Below are 19,779 nucleotides of genomic sequence, written 5' to 3' on the forward strand. Positions count from 1 at the left end.
CTAAGCAAAGCGTTCATAGACTTGACACCAAAAGAACAATTAATGCAAAGAAAAATTGAGAAATTGGACCACATCAAAGTTAAAAACTTTTGCTTTGTGGAAGATCCCACGAAGAGGATGAAGAGATAAGATACAAATTGGGAGAAAATATTTGAGACTCATCTGTCTGACAAGTGCCTTGTATCCTAGACTATGGAAGAAACTCTCACAACTCAGTAGTACAAACACCTTGAACAATGCAATTAGAAAATGAACAAAAGATATGAACAGACATCTCATTGAAGAAGATATACAGATGGCAGGTAAAAAGGAGGTGTTTAACATCATTAAACACCTATATTAGTGAAATGCAAATTAAAATCACAATGAAATATCATTACACAACTATTAAAGATAAAATATAGTGATTATACTGATTACTGATGAGGACAGGGAGAGGATGAGGAGAAACTGATCATTCATACATTGCTGCTGGGAATGTCAAATGGTGCATCCACTCTGGCATTTATAAATAGTTTGGCAGTTTTCTAAAAAAAAAAAAACCAAAAAACCAAAAATCATGTACTTATTATATAACCTAGCAATTTCACTCTTGGGCATTTATCCCAGAGAAATGAAAAATTATGTTTACACAAAAATCTGCATGTAAATGTTTATAACAACTTTATTTGTAATAGCCCCAAACTGAAATAACCCAAATGTATTTCAACACGTGAATGGTTAAATGAATTGCGATAATACAGCCATACCATGGAATACTACTCAACAATAAAAAGGAATAAACTGTTGGTACATGCAATAACTTGGATGGATTGCGAGGGAATTTTTCTGAGTAAAAAAGATTACATACTATAAGATTTCATTTATTTAACAGCCTCAAAACAAAATTGTAGATGGAGAGCACAGATTAGTGGTTACCAGAGATTATTGATACAGGGGAAGGAGTTGTCGTGGCTATAAAGGAATAGGCAAAGGGAGCCTTATGCTGACAAAACAATTCTGTCTTTTTTTTCTTTTTCGAGACAGAGTCTCACTCTGTTGTTCAGGCTAGAGTGCAGTGGCACAATCATAGCTCACTGCAGTCTTGACCTCCCACCCCAGCCTCCAAGTAGCTGGGACTATAGGCGTCTGCTACCATGCCCAGCTAATTAAAATTTTTTTTTTTTTTTTTTTTTTTTAAAGAGACAATGTCTTACTATGTTGCCCAGGCTGATGTTGAACTCCTGGGCTCAACCATTTCTCCCACTTTGTTCTCCCAAAGTGGGACTCACACTTTGGATTACCGGTGTGAGTCACTGTACTCAGCCAGTTCTGTATCTGGATTATGGTAGTGGTTACATGAATTTACACATATGATAAAATTGTATATAACTATTCACGCACACATACACAAGTGAGTGCATGTAAAAGTAGTAAAATCAGAATAAACTGTGAGTTGTATCCATTTTAATTTCCTGGTTTTGGTATTGTTATTTTAGATATATGAGATGTAATCATTAGGGGAAACTAGGTGAATGGTACATGGAACCTCCTTCTACATTTTTTTGCAACTTCTCGTGAATCCAAAATCATTTCAAAATGTTATTAAAAAAACCCCTTATCCACACACAGTTTATTTCATATGCACATACATTATCTTGGAAATAGGTATGAGGCACTCTTTGAACCCTTCCAAGTATTTGCCCGTAATGAAATGAAATGAAATGCCCATAAAATGAAACTCCATATCTATTAAGCATTAATCTTGGGTCAAATAACATTCCATTCTCTATGAGAAGAGGACTATAAAAATGTCAAAGTATTATTTCTAATTTAGAGATGATGGACTGAAGACAGAGGAATTTGCTTATCAATGAGTTAAAAACCTTCTGTTTTAAAGAATAGAGATGGGGTCTCGCTAATGTTGCCCAGGCTGGCCTCCAATTCCTTGCCTCAAGCAATCCTCCTGCCACAGTGTCCCAAAGTGTTGGGATTACAGGCATGAGCCACCATGCCTGGTTTTCTAATTAGTTTTTAAAGGTGTTACAGACACCCAGATGATAAACACATTTTTGCAAAATGGCAGCTGTCTTTATAAGAAAGAGAAAATTTCCTAATTGTGTTGTTTTTTCAAATCTACTGCAACAAATTACCACAACTGGGAGGCTTAAGACAACAGAAATTTATTCTCTCACAGTTCTGGAAGCCAGAAGTTTGAAATCAAGGTGTCAGCTGGACTTTGCTCCCTCGGAAGTTTCTGAAGAAAAAAAATCATCCCGTGTGCCTGTGCTAGCTTCTAGTGCATGCCAGCAATCCTTGGTGTTCTTCTCTCTGTGTCTTGTCCCTTTTGAGGACACCGGTCATTGGATTAGGGCCCACCCTAAACCCATATGACCTCATTTTTTTTTTGAGATGGAGTTTCACTCTTGCTGCCCAGGCTGGAGTGCAATGGCACAATCTCGGCTCACTGCAACCTCCGCCTCCTGCGTTCAAGCGATTCTCCTGCCTCAACCTCCTGAGTAGCTGGAATTACAGGCGCATACCACCACACTCAGCTAATTTTTTATATTTAGTAGAGAGGGGTTTCACTATGTTGGTCAGGCTGGTCTTGAACTCCTGACCTCAGGTGATCCACCTGCCTCGGCCTCCCAAATTGCTGGGATTACAGGTATGAGCCACTACACCTGGCCCATGTGACCTCATTTTAACTTAATGACATCTGCAGTTACCCTATTTCCAAATAATGCCATGTTCTGAGGTACTGGAGCTTAGGACTTGAATATATCTTTGTGGAGGAACAATTCAACACACAATGGCTGTCATTGTTTTCTTTAGAAAAATAATAAAGGATGAGAGCTTGTACCAACCTTGAGGCAATAAAGATCTATTTGCTGAGCCTAGTTATCTTAGAAAAGATGCATGTCTCTGCACATGGAAAGTATTGGTGGCCACTTGCTGGTTTTGGGGAATAGTAAGGAAGATAACAGTCAACATCCCATCCCTGGGAAGGAAGGAAAACATCTATATTGTCAAGATTCTTTCCAGCTATCTCTGCTACAATACCTTTTACCCAGTTCACATAGCCTGTGAGTAACAGTGTCAAAAGACTCAGCACTTCCGTGATTCAAATTCAGCAGCTTCGACTGGACCAAAGGTCAATTTCTTCCTTTGTAGACCTTTAAGTGGATGTGACAATCCAACCAATATCACTGGTTACTTTGTTTTAGAGCCAATATAGGCATTCATTTTAAGCAAACATCATTTGTAAAGTAAAAAATAGGGATAAAACATGTCTTATACCATGATGCTTTAAACTGGGGCAGGAAATCAAATCAAGAGCCCACAGCACATTCCTTCTGGAAAATATGCTAAAGGAAGGAAGTTCCCTGAGGGATTTTTAATCCTCCTGCACAGAACTTTGTTTTGAGAGGGTCATTCAAAAAAAAAAATCTGTACAAAATGCCTTACAGGGCACTCATGACACGCTTGGGGAAAATTTATAATGCTGCAGCATTATGCTAAAAGATATAGGATCCTCTGTCCTTGTTGAATAAGAAGAGTCACCTTAAGAAATAGCAGGTGTGCTCAGTTTTAGGCTTATTAGAGAGAGTGGTGGTAAGGAATAATGTAATTCGAGATCTCCGAGCACAGGATCACCTCTCCTGCCAACCAAAAAAAAAAAAAAAAAAAAAAAAAAAGGCGGTGGGGGAATGGATCAGGGCAATAGGTTTCTTTCTTTCTTTCTTTCTTTCTTTTTTTTTTTTTTTTTTTTCTTTTTTTTTTTTTTTTTTTCTTTCTCTTTTTTGGGTCCTTTTTTCCTTGTTTGCTGAGTGCAGTCTGATCTCGAACCTCTCTGACCTCAAGTGATCAGCCCACCTTGGCCTCCCAAAGTGCTGAGATTACAGGTATGAGCCACCGTGCCAGGCCAAGATGGTTTTTGTTTGTTTGTTTTTAGAACAATTTCTTTCTTATTATCTTTCAGGAACCCAGGAACGCAAGAGGCTGGGTCCCTGTTGGCTTTCCTGTTGGTACTTAGTGGCCTGTGCAATGAATGCATTACTCTCATCAAAGAAAAAAAAAAGGAATTAACAGCTTTGTGAGGTTACGAAGGTAACCTAATCTCTAGGGAAACTAGAGATGCCACTAAAAGCTGACATTCTTAACCCAAAGAAATAGGTTCTGAAAGTTGGTTTAGGTGGCAAATACATGGTGTTGATGAAGTGAGGCCCTTGGTTTTATTCCCACTAACAGTCTCATCCCCACTCTAGGGCTTGACGTTGGCTTTTCTTTCTATTCCATTCCATCCAATCATTCTGCAAATGTTATCAAGTGATCACAGGGAGTTTCCCTTGGGAGCACAGCTAGATGATGTGGTGAGACATGACAGAACTGTAGCAGCCTCTGTTTTTCTACAAACCTTAGTTGGCCATATGTATAACTTTATGGAAACATGAATAGTGCCTAACAATTTCCAATATTAAAATTCTGCCCAAAATAAATGAAGTATTTTCTGTATGGAATCTCTTTATTTCTATTTCTTTTCTTTCTTTGTTGAGACAGGGTCTCACTGCATCACGCAGGCTGGAGTGTGTAGTGGCACTATTTCTTTTCTTTCTTTTTTGAGACAGAGTCTCACTTCATCACACAGGCTGGAGTGTGTAGTGGCACTATCTCAGCTCACTGCAGCCTCAGCCTCCTGGGCTTAAGCTATCCTCCTGCCTCAGCCTCCTGAATAGCTGGGACTACAGGTGTGTGCTACCACACCTAGCTAATTTTTGTACTTTTTGTAGAAATGGGGTTTTACTATGTTGCTCAGACTGGTCTTGAACTCAGCTCAAGTGATCCACCTGCCTTGGCCTCCCCAAGTGCTGGGATTACAGATGTGAGCCACCAGACCTGGCTTAAGCATCTCATTTTAAAACACCATTCAGTGGGTGCCAGGTAGGATCTATTTTTCTGTAAGTAAGAAAATAAAAAATATGAATAATAAATATACTTGCTAAAGTATACTTGTAAAATTTTTTTGGATAGTTACAATGTAAAGGCATTGTTTGGGTACTGGGGATATAAAAGTAAACCAGATAAGTAAGGTTCCTGCTCTCATGGAGTGTGTGCATGTAGAGGGTTTAGAAGATACGTAAAATAGTCACCAATTGTGGCCAGTGCTATGAAGAGAATAAAACAGCATGGTGTGATAGAGAGCAAGTGGATGGGAGGTTTGGCTGCAACATTGGGTAGATTAGATTTCTACTTCTGCACACCCCAGTTCTATTGAGAATACTTTGGCTACTTCACTGTAGACATAATACTTTCAAAAGATAACTTGTCTTCCGTGAATGAAGAGTCAGATGGCAAGATTGAAAAAGAGACAGGCGACCAGGAGGGACCCATGATGGTGGTGTGGACCAGAAAGCGTAATAGTGGAGATGGAGTCAAGTGGATGGATTCAGGGTCTATTTTGGAGATGGAGCTGGCAGGTTTTGTTGTTGGATTAAGTGGATGTAGGGAGTAAGAGAAGAAGTAGATTTGAAGATGCTTCCTGGGTCTTTGGCTGGAGCAACTAGAGGGTGATGTTGCCTTTTACTGGAAATAGAAGGCTGGGTAAAGATGAAGTCATGATGAACAGAGGCATGGCATGTTGAAGAACTACAGGAAGAAATACAACCAGGGAATGGAAATGGGGGCAGTGGTGCCAAGGTGGGATTATGGCTGGACCAATAGGGCCTGTCTTTATTCCCATGGGAAATGAATTTACCTTCTCTGGTTATTAGATATAGTTAAGGTCTTGCTTCTGTGGGGTCTCTCCTGAAGCTAAAAGTCTTTTTTTTTTGAGAGAGTCTTATTCTCTTGCCAAGTGGTGTGATCTGGGCTCACTGCAACCTCTGCCTCCTGGGTTCAAGCGATTCTCCTGCTTCACCCTCCCAAGTAGCTGTGATTACAGGTATGAGCCACCACACCTCACTAATTTTTGTATTTTTAGTAGAGAGACAGGGTTTCGTCACATCACCAAGCAGTTCTCAAACTCCTGACCTGAAGCAATCCACCCGCCTCGGCCTCCCAGTGTGCTGGAATTATAGGCGTGAATTATAGTTTACTTCTGTTACCCTATTAAACTTTTTTTTTTTTGAGACGGAATTTCGCTCTCGTTGCCCAGGCTGGATGGAGTGCAGTGGTGTGATCTCGGCTCACTGCAACCTCTGCCTCCAGGGTTCAAGCGATTCTCCTGCCTCAGTTTCCTGAGTAGCTGGGACTACAGGTACCCGCCACCGCGCCGAGCTATTTTTTTCTATTTTTAGTAGAGACGGGACCTCACCATGTTGGCCAGGCTGGTCTCAAACTCTTGACCTCAGGTGATCCACCTGCCTCGGCCTCCCAAAGTGCTGGGATTACAGGCGTGAGCCACCATGCCCGGCCCCTATTAAACTTTTAACAAAACTGAGAAAAAATGGATTTTTTTCAGAAAAGGGATTAATAATAATAACAAAGGGATTATTATTATTGAGATAATAATGTTGAGGTGACTGAGTCCAAAAGTTAAATGACATGCTCAAGTTCATAAAGAAAATGGAAATATTATTCTAGATGCGTGGTTCCTTGTTAGTTGGTAGCTACTGGAAGGAATGAATAAAGAATAGGGCTGTTTTGCCTCAGATAGAGAGACTAAACGGACACCATTTGTAATGATATGGAGGGCTCTTTTATATAAAACTTTCTTTGCCATCCGTTACTCTGAAGAGCACAACTGGAGTCACACTGTGCAGGTGAACAAAATGAGATTTGTGATTGGAGAGAGGTTTGTGAGTGGATGGAAGCAGACACTGAAGTGATCTCACAGTGGCTTAGGTGAGAGATCATAGGGCCTTATATAGTGGGGAAGGGCAGTCAGAAACGACAAGCAGGCAGAGAGATGGAACGTGGAAGAGGCAGAATTTAGAGAGCTTTGTAAGTGATTGAGTGTGTGTGGCAGTGAAGTGGTGAGGACACAAGTTTTGAGCTTGGTTCACTGGAAAAATGGTGATGGCGTTGGTCAACATAGTAAATGTACCAAGGCCGGGTGTGGTGGCTCACACCTGTAATCCAGCATTTTCGGAGGCCGAGGTAGGAGTATCACCTGAGGTTAGGAGTTCAAGACCAGCTTGACCAACATGGCAAAACCCCGTCTCCACTAAAAATACAAAATTAGCCAGGTGTGGTGGCGTATGCCTGTAATCCCAGCTACTCGGGAGGCTGAGGCAGGAGAATTGCTTGAATCTGGGAGGTGGAGGTTGCAGTGATCTGAGATCACTCCATTGCACTCCAGCCTGGGCAACAAAGCAAGACTCTGTCTCGAAAGAAAAAAGAAAAAAAGAAAGTATACCAAATATACATTTATCTGCCTTTGGGATTCCAGGATGAGGAGAGTAACAAACATCTCCACCCCCACCAACACACACAATAAAAACATGTAATTTTTAAATGTTTTATATTATTATTTTTTAAAAAATTAATTAAAAATACACTTATCTTACCCCAGTTGTAAAAATAAATACATTATACTACAACAACCATTTTCTCAGCACTCGTATCCTTCCTTAAAAATATTATTCTTATTGAATTTACTTATTTTTGAAGATAATATTCAAAGATAATGGTATGTCTCTTGGAAACAAAGTTCTATTGTAGGCAACATAGTAAGATTCTGTCTCTAAAAAAAAAAAAAAAAAATTAGGGTAGTGTGGTGGCACTACTCAGAAGCTGATATGGGAGGATCACTTGAGCCCAGGATTTTGAGACTGCGGTGAGCTGTGATTCATGATCAAATCACTGCATTCCAGCCTGAGCAGCAAAGCAAGGCCCTGATGCTAAAAAAAAGGGACACAAAGTTTTAAAACTATCATTCTAAGATTCTAGAGTGATAGTAAACATATGTTTTAAATAATCTTTCCCTTGATCCAACTTAGCTTTCTACCACTTTAAAATGATAGCTCTAGTAAATTATTAGCAAGATTATTATTTATGATTATATTTCACATTTAATTTTTTTATAGCATATGGTACTTTGGACAGCTACAAATTATTACTGGTGTTATGTATCTTATGAATGAAATCCAAATTCTTTTCATTTGATTACAGATCTACATACCACTAAATAGATTGCTAATTACAGTAGTTGGACATCTCCATTATGATGTCAATAACAAAGTTAGTGCCCTTATGGAACACTTCAATATAATTGACATCTGTTTAAAATCTGGTAGAATACACTTCCTTTACTCTCCTACTAATGTTTGTGTTGAAAATAATCAGGGAGATATTGAAAACAAGCCATATGTTCAATGACAATAAATGCTTCAAATGGTCTCTTTGGACACATACTTCATTTGAAGTACAGTAAATGATTGATGTAGATTATTTTACAATTTCCACATGGATAAAAAGATTTGAGACACTCTTTCTTCTCACCTCAAATGCATTGTTGACTGACATGCACTTCTGGTGTTTATTAACACATAAAATAAAAGAGCAGAACATATGTTTGCTGGCATGGCATTCACAGTGGGGCTAGGCAGGAGGTCAAGAGCTGATTAAGATTTATTTCCCCTGCATACTTACTGCACAATGATTCTTGTATTTATTTGGATAGTGTAGAAAGGAGCGATTATTCCTAGAAAGTGCTCTTTGCCTCAAACATTCAGAGCTCAAGAAAGTATGAAGTGAAAAATGTCTGCAAAAAGAAGTGCTTAAAAGCAAAAGTTGTAGTCGGTAAATAATTACTACTAATAATGATGCTAATAATGCTGAGAATTTAAAGACAGATCCAACAAAGCTGGTTACATATGACATGTCTCCTTGTTCAGTCATTTATTCCCTGGGTATGTTTTAAAGATCCCCAAAAATAACATATTTTCTCTTACTCTTTCCTTTCTTTTGGGTTTAAAAAAATCTGCTTTTTAATATTTAGTATTTAATATACAAATATTTATATGATCTAAAATATCAGTATGGTGCATTTTTTCCACCTTACTTTTATTTCCTATTTGCTTTCTTAAATTTCTGTTTAGAGGCAGCTGACTCATCCTCCGTGGGCATCAATTTGCTTATCTGTATAGCAGATATCCTAGTATCTCCCTCACAAGGATGTTATGAGCACAAAATGAGATAACAGTGACAGTGCTTGGCACACAGCAGCCCTAAGTAAAGAATTTCTCCTTCTTTCCTCTCTTCTTTTTTCACTTATTTTCTTGTTTCCCTTTGTCATTCTTTCTAAGTCTTAAATCCATGATATAATCTTTTTCAATTTAAAATTGCAACTGTGAATTTGTCTCAGTCAAAATGAAGAATAATGGCTCTTTTTACAGAAGTATTGGTGGAAGGATGGAAGGAGGGGAAAAAGGAAGGAACAGAGGGAGGAAGGGAGGGAGACAGAAAAACAAAAAGGGAGAGCTCTTTAAACAAACAAAACAACCGGAGTCTCACTCTGTCACTCAGGCTGGAGTGCAGTGGTGCTATCTCTCACTGCAACCTCCGCCTCCTGGGTTTAAGCTATTCTTATGCCTCAACCTCCCAAGTAGCTGGGATTACAGGTGCCCACCATGCCTGGCTAATTTTTATTGTTTTTATTTTTATTTTTTAGTAGAGATAAGGTTTCACCATGTTGGTCAGGCTGGTCTCAAACTGACTTCAAATGATCCACCTGCCTTGGCCTCCCAAAGTGCTGAGATTACAAGCGTGAGCTACTGCACCTGGCTGAGTTTAATTGTTTTGATTTTTACAAATAAATGAGAACATGTGATGTTTGTTTTTCTTTGCTTGGCTTATTTCACTTAACATAATGATCTCCAGTTCCATCCATGTTGTTGCAAATGACAGGATCTCATTCTTTTCATGGCTGAATAGTACTCCATTGTGTATATGTACCACATTTTCTTTATCCATTCGTCTGTTGATGGACACTTAGGTTGCTTCCAAATCTTAGCTCTTGTGAATAGTGCTGCAACAAACATGAAGTTGCAGATATTTCTTCAATATACTGATTTCTTTTCTTTTGGGTATATACCCAGCAGTGAAATTGCCGGATCATATGGTAGCTGGGAGAGCTTTTCTTTATTAATGCTATTGGCACTTCAATTTTTGTTTTGTCTCATATTTTTTATACTAATAAAAAATAGACTTGGTAAAATATAGTAAGCATTCTAGATATTCAATAAAATTCTACGAATAAAATTCTGTGTCATATTGAATTATTGTCTAGTTCTGTTTAAAAACTGCTGTGATTTAATGTGAGCTAGGTGTTGACTTATTATGTGTATCTAAAATGAATTTTTTCTTATTTTTGAGACAGAGTTTCACTCTGTCACCCAGGCTAAAGTACAGTGGTATGATCATGGCTCAGTGCAGCCTCAACCTCCTGGGCTCAAGTGATCCTCCTGCCTCAGCCTCCTGAGTAGCTGGGACTACAGGTGTGCAACACCAGGTCCAGCTAATTTTTTTGTATTTTTGTAGAGATGGGGTCTCCCTATGTTGCCCAGGCTCATAAAATGGATTTTTAACATTAAACTTTTGTTTGTATTTTAAGATAACTGTAGCTTCATATGCCCTTGTAAGAGATAATACAGAATGAGTTCAGGCATTCTTTACCCAGCTTCCCTAAATTGTAACATTTTGCAAAACTCTAGTACATTATCACAACCAAGATATTGACATTGATAGTCAAGATCCACAAAGTTTCCATTACCTCAAAGATCTCTCATGTTGTCCTTTTATGGCCAGACTGACTTCTCTTTCACTTCCATCCCTCCTTAACCCCTGACAACTACTAATCTGTTTTCTATTTTTATAATTTTATAATTTTAAGAATATTATATAAATGGAATCAGGTGGCTTTATTTTGCGACTGGCTTTATTCATTCAGTATCTTTGCAGATTCATTCAGGTTGTTGAGTTTGTCAATAGTTCATTCCTTTTTATTGCCAACTAGTGTTCCTTGGCGTGAATACTGCAGTTGATTAACCATTCACCTGTTGTAGAACACATTTTTTTCTTTTATTTTTGCTATTACAAATAAAACTAATATAAACAGTAATCTTTTTGTATTCATTTCTCTGTGGTAAATACCCATGAGTACAATTCCTGTGCCATATTGTAGTTTCATGTTCAGCCTTTTAAGAAACTGTTAATATGTTTTTCAGAGTGTCCATACTATTTTATATTTTCACCAGTGATGGAGGATGGATAAAGATTTTCTGCATCTAGTATTTAGTGATGTCACTATATTAATTTTAGCCATTCTTATAGGAGTGTAATGATATCTCACTGTGGTTTTAATTTGCATTTCCCCAAAGTCTAATTACATAATGCACATATATACCATCTGTATATCCTCTTCTGTTTTATTAATTTCTGTATTCATCTTTTCACCGATGCCACATAGCCTTGACTATTGTAGCTATATAGTAAGTCTTCAAGTCAGGTAGACTGATTTTTTTCCCACTTAATTCTTTTTTGTATTCTTTTATTTAAAATTATTATTATTGTATTCTTTAATTTAAAATTATTATTGTTATGCTCTGTCACACTGGCTCAAGTGCAGTGGTACAATCATAGCTCACTGTACCCTTCAACTCCCGGGCTCAAACAATCCTCCCACCTCAGCCTCCTGAGCAGCTGGAACTACAGGCACAACCACGTGTGGCTATAATTCTTCTTTTTCAAAATTGTTTTGGATAGTCTAGTTCTTTTGCTTTTTTAATATAGATTTTGGAATAAATTTTCTATACCTACAAATGTTTTTCAAGGATTTTTATAGGAATTGCATTATATCTGTATGTTGATTTTGAGATAATAGACATATTTTCTATATTGACTCTTCCAAATTGATGAACACAGTGTGTGTCTCCATTTATTTAGATCCTCTTTGATTTCTTTCATCAGTGTTGTATAGCTTTCACAATACAAGATCTGTACATGTTTTGTCACATTTATATCCAAGCATTTCATTTTTGAGTGATGAAAATGTTATCATATTTTTAATTTTGATGTCCATTTGTTCATTGCTGGTATGTAGAAATACTATTGACTTTTGTATATTTACCTTATATGCTGAAACTTTACTGAACTCACTTACTAGTTTTATGAATTTCATTGTACGTTCCTTGAAATTTTCTTGTAGATCATCACATTATCTGCAAATAGGGGTGGTTTCATTTCTTCCTTTGCGGTTTGTTTGCCTTTTATTTCCCTTGCCATATCGCACTGGCTAGAATTCCCAGTGTTATGTTGAGTAAGGGTAGTGAGTGTGGACATCCTTGTCTTGTTCTTAACCCTAGGGGTAAAGTATTTAGTCTTTACCACTAAATGCTAAATACTTTATTATTAAATATAACATTGATTGTATTTTAAAAATAGATTTTTGGCCAAGTTCGAAAAGTTCCACTTTCATCTTACTTTTCTGATAATTTTTATCCATGAAATTATGTCAAATGCTTTTTCATCAATTGATATAATCATGTGATTTTTCTTCTTTAGCCTGATAATATAAAGGCTTATGTTAGTTTTTGAATATTAGACCAGAATCTTGCATCCCTGAAATAAATTCTACTTGGTTATGATGTATAATTCTTTTTATATATTGCTGGATTCTATTTGCTAATGTTTTATTAAGGAATTTTACTTCTTTTTTTTTTTTTCTTTGAGATTGCTCACTCTGTCACCCAGGTTGGAGTGCACTGATGCAACCTCGTCTAGTGAGCTGAGAGGTTGCAGTGGCAACCTCTGCTTCCCAGGCTCAAGTGATCCTCCTACCTTAGCCTCCCAAGCAGCCGGAACCACAGGAGTGCACCACCACACCTGGCCAATTCTTTTTCTTTTTTTTTTTTTTTTTGTATTTTCAGTAGAGGTGGGGTTTTGCCATGTTGCCCAGGTTGGTCTTAAACTCTTGAGCTCGTGATCCACCTGCCCTGACCATCCAAAGTGCTGGGATTATTGGTGTGAGCCACCACACCTGGCCAAGGAATTTTACTTCTATATTGTACTGTCGTTGTCTAGTTTCAATATCTGCGTAATGCTAGCTTTATAAAGTAATTTTTAAAGTAATTTTTAAAATTAAAAAAAAAAACAAAACTGTAACTGCAGCCTGTAGGGTGGCCATTCTGAAAGACTGGGACACAGACCCTGGCAAGAAGCTAGAAACAAGTACTGCCTATAAAATGATTTGAGAAGTGTTCTTTTGTATTTCCTGAAGGGATTACGTAGAATTGGTGTTAATTTTTTTGGAGGGTAGAACTTTCCAGTGAAATCCTCTGAGCCTAGAGATTTCTAATGTGGAAATTTTAAAATTACAAACTAAGTTTCCTTAATAATAGAACTTTATTTATTTATTTATTTGTTTGAGATGGAGTCTCACCCTGTCACTCAAGCTGGAGCACAATGGTGCGATCTCGGCTCACTGTAACCTCCACCTCCTAGGTTCAAGTGATTCACCTGCCTAAGCCTCCCGAGTAGCTGGGATTACAGGCATGAGCCACCATGCCTGACTAATTTTTGTGTATTTAGTAGAGACGGGGTTTCACCATTTTGACCAGGCTGGTCTTGAACTCCTGACCTCGTGATCCACCCGCCTTGGCCTCCCAAAGTGCTGGGATTACAGGCGTGAGCCATCATGCCCGGTGAGAAATTGTTTCTTTTCACTTGAGTTATCAAATTTATGTATGTAGAATTGTTTGTTTGTCTTGATTTCCCCTTCATTCTTGAGGTCTGCAGGGTCTGGTCTGCAGTGACATCCCTTGTCTTTTTTTTTTTTTTTTAATTAATTTAACTTTTAAGTTCAAGGGTACATGTGCAGGTTTGTAAAATAGGTAAACTTGTGTCAGGGGATTTGTTGTACAGATTATTTCATCATCCAGGTATTAAGCTTTGTAACCCATTAGTTATTTTTCCTGATCTTCTCTTTCCTCCCACCCTCAACCCTCTGACAGGCCCCAGTGCATGTTGTTCCCCTGTTTGTATCCATGAGTTCTCATCATTTAGCTCCCACTGATAAGTGAGAACATGTGGTATTTGGGTTTCTGTTCCTGCATTCGTTGGCTGAGGATAATGGTCTCCAGCTACATCCATGTGCCTGCAAAAAAACATGATCTTGTTCTTTTTCATGGCTGCATAGTATTCTGTGGTGTTTACTACATTTTCTTTATTCAGTCTATCATTGATAGGCGTTTAGGTTGATTTCATGATTATGCTCTTGTGAATAGTGCTGCAATGAGCATACATATGCATGTATCTTTATAATAGGAAGATTTATATTATTTTTGGGTATATACCTGGTGATGAGATTGCTGGGTCGAATGGTATTTCTCCTTCTAGTTCTTTGAGGAATTACCACACTATCTTCCACAATGGTTGAACTAATTTACACACCCACCAACGGCGTATAACTGTTGCTTTTGCTCCACAACCTTGCCAGCATCTGTTACTTTTTGACATTTTGGTGATAGACATTCTGAAGGTGTAAGATGGTGTCTCATTGTGGTTTTGATTTGCATTTCTCTAGTGATGAGTGATGTCAAGCTTTTTTCGTATGGCTATCCCGTTTTCATTCCTTATGTTATTCTCTCTTTTGTCTTTGAAAGTCTTGCTAGAGATTTGTCAATTTTATTAACCTTTCCAAAAAACCAGCTCTTTGTTTCATTGGTTTTCTCTATTGCTTTTCTGTTTTTAGTTTCATTGATTTCTGCTCTTCCATTTATTATTTTATTTTATCTGTTTGCTTTGAGTTTATTTTGCTCCTTTTCTAGTTTCTTGATATGGAACTTAAGATTATTGATTTGGGAATTTTCCTCTTTTCTAATGTATGCTTTAATGCTTCTCAGCACGCTTAAGCAGCATAATATAAATTTTGATATGTTGTATTTTCATTTTTCTTTCAGTTCCATGTATTTTAAAATTTCTCTTGAGACTACCTTTTTAATTCATGTGTCATTTAGAAGTATACTGTTTAGTTTCAAAGTGTTTGATTTTTTTCTGTTACCTTTCTATTATTGATTTCTAGTTTGATTTTATTGTGTTCAGAGAATACTTGCTGTATAATTTCAATTCTTTGAAATTTGGAGAGATTTGTTTTATGGCTCAGAATGTGGTCTATCTTGGTATATATTCTATAGGCTTTTCAAATAATGTATATTCTCTTGTTGTTGGGTGAAGTGTTCTATAAATGTTGGATAAATCCTGATGGTGTTGTTGAGTTTCTCCATATCCTTGCTGATTATTTATTTATGTATTTATTTATTTATGTATTTATTTATTTATGTATTTATGTATTTATGTATTTATTTATTTATTTATTTATTTATTTATTTATTTATTATAGAGACAGGGTCTCCCTGTGTTGCCCTGGCTGGTCTCAAACTACTGGGCTCAAGGGATCCTCTTGCCTTGGCCTCCCAAAGTCTTAGGATTACAGGCACGAATCACCATGCCTGGCCCCTTACTGATTTTCTGTCTAGTTGTTCTATTACTTGTTGAGACAGGGATGTTGAGATCTCCAGTTATAATTGTGAAGATGTCTATTGCTCCTTGCAGTTCTCTCAGTTTCTGCTTCACATATTTTTCAGCTCTGTTGCTTGATACATGCACATTTAGCATTTAGGATTGCTGTCTTCTTGGTGGATTGACCCTTTTATCATTATATTACATCTCTTCCTGTTTTTGGTAGTTTTCTTTTCTCTGGAGGCTATGTCATCTGATGTTATCATAACCACTTCTCTTTCCTTTGATGTTTGCATGATATATTTTTTAAGCCACCCTTTTACTTTTAACCTGTCTATAATGTTATATTGAAGTGAGTTTCTTATAGACAGCCTATTCTTGGGTTACATTTTTTAATCCACTCTGCCAATGTCTGTGTTTTCATTGGTATATTTAGACTCTACATTTAAAGTAATTGTTAATATATTAGAGCTTATGTCTGTCACTTTCTTTGTTTTCTGTTTGTTCTGTTTCTTAATTTCCTGTTTTATTTTTCTCTGCCCTCCTGGGACATATTTGAACATTTCCATAACTCCATTGTAATTTATCCATAGTATTTTAGAGTATAACTCTTTGTGTAGGATTTTTAGTGGTTGCTATAGGTATTGCGTGCGCGCGCGTGTGTGTGTGTGTGTGTAACTTATCACAGTTTGCTTGTTTTATTTATTAGTTTGAGTGATGTGTAGAAACTGCCCTTTATATTCCTTTATCCTACCCTTTTTATAATAGTCTTAAATATTTCCTTTATGTACATTTAGAACCTCATCAGATCATGTTATAAATTTTGCTTCCACCGAGATCGCGCCACTGCACTCCAGCCTGGGTGACAGTGCGAGACTCCGTCTCAAAAAAAAAAAAGAAAACTCAAGAGGAGAGTTAATTATATTTTCTCATTTTTGTTCATCATATTTTTTCTTCTTTTCTGGTGTTCAAAGGTTCCTTCTTTTATAATTTCCTTTCTGTTTAGACAATTTCCTTTAGCAATTCTCCTAAGGGTAAGTTTGCTGGCAATCAGTTTTTTTAGTTTTCCTTCATCTGGGAATATCTTGATTTCTTTTTCATTATTGAAAGATATTTTTGCTGAGTATAGGATTCTGGGTTGACAGTGTTTTTCCTTCAGCATTTGAAAAATGTTAAGACATTTTATTTTGTGCTTTATAATTTCTAATGAGAAACTTGCTGTTATTTAAGTTGTTTTCCCTGGTTGGGCATGGTGGCTTATGCCTGTAATCCCAGCGCTTTGGGAGGCTGAGGTGGGCAGATCACTTGAGGTCAGGAGTTCAAGACCAGCCTGGCCAACATGGTGAAACCCTGTCTCTACTAAAAATACAAAAATTAGTCTTACATGATGGTGCACGCCTGTAGTCCCAGCTACTGAGGAGGCTGAGACAGGAGAATTGCTTGAACCTAGGAGGCAGAGGTTGCCATGAGCTGAGGTCGCGCCACTGTGCTCTCCAGCCTGGGAGACAGAGCAAGACTCCATCTCAAAATAAACAAACAAATCAATCAATAAATAAATAACTAGGTTTCCTTTCTTAGTTAAGGTGTTGTTTTTTCTTGCTGCTTTCAAGACTCTTTCTTTGTATTTAGTTTTCAGAAGTCTGACTATAATGTCTTGGTGTAGGTTTCTTTAAGTCTGTCTTTTTAAGCTCGACTTCTTGAATTTAAAATTATTTATTTCTGGCAAATTTGGAAAATTTTCAGCCGTTATTTTTTTGAGTATTTTTAAAATCCCTGTCCTCCTTTACCTCTCATTCTGGATCTCTGATGACAAGCATGTTATAGCTTTTGTTACAGTTTCTTGAAGCTCTGTTCATTTTTTTTTACTCCTCTATTGCTCAGAGTGAATAATTTCCATTCTTCTGTCTTCTAGTTCATTAATTCTTTTCCTAGCCCCTTTATTATGCTATTGAGCCCATCCATTTAGTTTAAAATGTTTGGTTATGATATTTTTCAATTCTAAAATTCTCATTTGGTTCTTCTATACACCTTATATTTCTTTGCTGAAACTTCATACTTTTTCGTTTCCTTCAAGTGTGTCAGATAATTCTGACACCTTTGTCATCTTAGCGTTTGCATCTATTGATTATCTTCTTTTAGTCAGTCTTAGGTTTCTTGGTTCCTGATCTGGTAAGAACTTTTGATTCAAACCTGAACATTTTGGGTATTCTGTTATGAGAGTCTGGGATTTATTTAAACTTTCTGTTTTAATTGAATTCCTCTGATACCACTCAGACAGGGGAAGGGGGGGCACTACCTCATTACTGCTAGGTGGAGGTAGAAGTCCAGCTTCCCCACTTGGTCTCTGTTGGCAATAGAGGTTGGTCGGGGAGGTGGTCCTTGTTACTGCTGAGTAGGAGATGGGAGTCCTGGCTCTTTACTAGGTCTTCACTGATACCTCCTTAGCTTGGAGGGGCAGGAGTGCCTCATTACTGTTTCCCACTTGCCTCCACTGGCACTACTGGTGGTGAGATGGAGAGGGAAGAAGATTCAAACTTGTTTCTGCTGGGGAGTAATAAAGGTCCTGATTCTCTACTAGGCCTCCTCTAACACCACCCCAGTGGGGAGGGGAGAGATGCTTTGTTACTGCCAGGTGGAAATGGAAGTCCAGGTTTCCCACATGGAAGTCCAGGCATCCCATGTGAACCCTGGGTTGGGGGTTAGGGGCATCTGGGACCGTGTTTGTCAGGTCAAGTTGAAAGTCCTAGCTCTCTTCTTGTTCTTCTCTTACAACACTCTTGAGGATGTGTTGGGGTGTCTCATCACAGCCTAGTGATGTAGACTCATGGCTTCCCTCTTGGCCTTTGCTTGTGTGGGTGGGGATGGGACCACAATTTTTTCTGTGGTGTTTGACTGGAGTAGAGTAGTTAATGTCTAAAAGATTTTCATCTTGCTAGGCTGACCCTCTCCTGTTCCTCTGGCTAAAGGAGTCAAAATCTTGGGGCTTTATCAGGGGCTTTTCTTTCCTTGGGGCTTTTGAGTCTGCATTGGCATTTTCAGGTTGCTGGTTTCTTTGGCAAGTCTGGAACACCCAAGGCAAAAAGACAACCCAGAAAACTCACCATTGTGTTGTTCCTTGGGTCCTGAATTCCGTTGCCAGTTTGTCTGGCTCTTGTCTCCACCTTTTATTCTTCTGTTTGTTTTGTGTATGTCTGTTCCATCTTCCTACAGGTGGAAATCTCCTAAAATGGAAATTTTTGTCCAAATGTTCACTTAATTTTCTTTATGACCTCTTCTAGATGTCTGGGCTGTAGTTTCAAACATGGGAATTCATTTTTTTGACCTCCCTCTGTGCTTTTTATTCCAAAACAAATCCATTTGAAGTTAAATAAGGGCAAGAGTTGCAGTACAGCTTACGGTATTTTTGTTGTAGCAATTTATATTGGCTCTGAACTCTTCAATATAGTACTTATTAACTATTAGTTAATTCTGTTAAGGAGGATAACATTATAAGTAATAACATAGATTTTTGCTTGGTAGGTAATACTTAAGACCATTTCGCATCTAAACATTATTGAAGTTGCTCACAAGGGACAGATAATTTAATATTGACACAACCTTAAATAAATTGAAAAGGCATAAATCAAGAGTAATGAGATTCATAAAGCTGTTAATATTAATGGAGAAACCTTTTGGGACACATGGTGTAATATCAAAGAAACTAAGAACCCTAGTTGTAAGTGATGAGACTAGTTAATGATTTAAAAATTGGTTATTTTGTTTCAATCTCTTTTCAAGTCAAGACTATGCTATGTTCTTAGAGTGCATGTCTTTACAACTGTTACCAGAAAATGGAATGCAGGATTCTTAGGAATAAAAAGGACAGACAAAATCTGTAGAGAACACAATATATTTATTTTGCTTTTGCATGTAAGAAATCAAGAGTACTGAACTGTAAACGATGAGCTCTTTCCCAAATCACAGGTCATAAATATTTATTAATAAAAAGTGTATATGTTATGCACAGACACATATGTATATGTGTGGGTGTGTATGTGAACAAACACATATGCACCTATATACAGATATATAATTAAGGACTCAGAAATTTATTAGCTCCTGATTTTAGGTACTTGTTGAAAGGACATAAATTAGATATATTAAGTTTGGGGGTTTTGAATGTTCAGAAGAAGTAAATATCAAAGCTGGAGAGACACAAAGTAGGCACAAGAAAAAATGATTTAATGGTAAACATGGGCAAAATATGCTGAGGCAGTTTGTAGAATATCCTTCATTGCAGACCTAAAGCTGTATTGGGATGGTTCGGGTATAGAATTAAGCTTTCTTGGCTGTGTGAAAAAT

The sequence above is a fragment of the Hylobates moloch genome, unplaced genomic scaffold (assembly GCF_009828535.3).
Source record: "Hylobates moloch isolate HMO894 unplaced genomic scaffold, HMol_V3 SCAFFOLD_18, whole genome shotgun sequence".
Lineage (NCBI taxonomy): Eukaryota > Metazoa > Chordata > Mammalia > Primates > Hylobatidae > Hylobates > Hylobates moloch.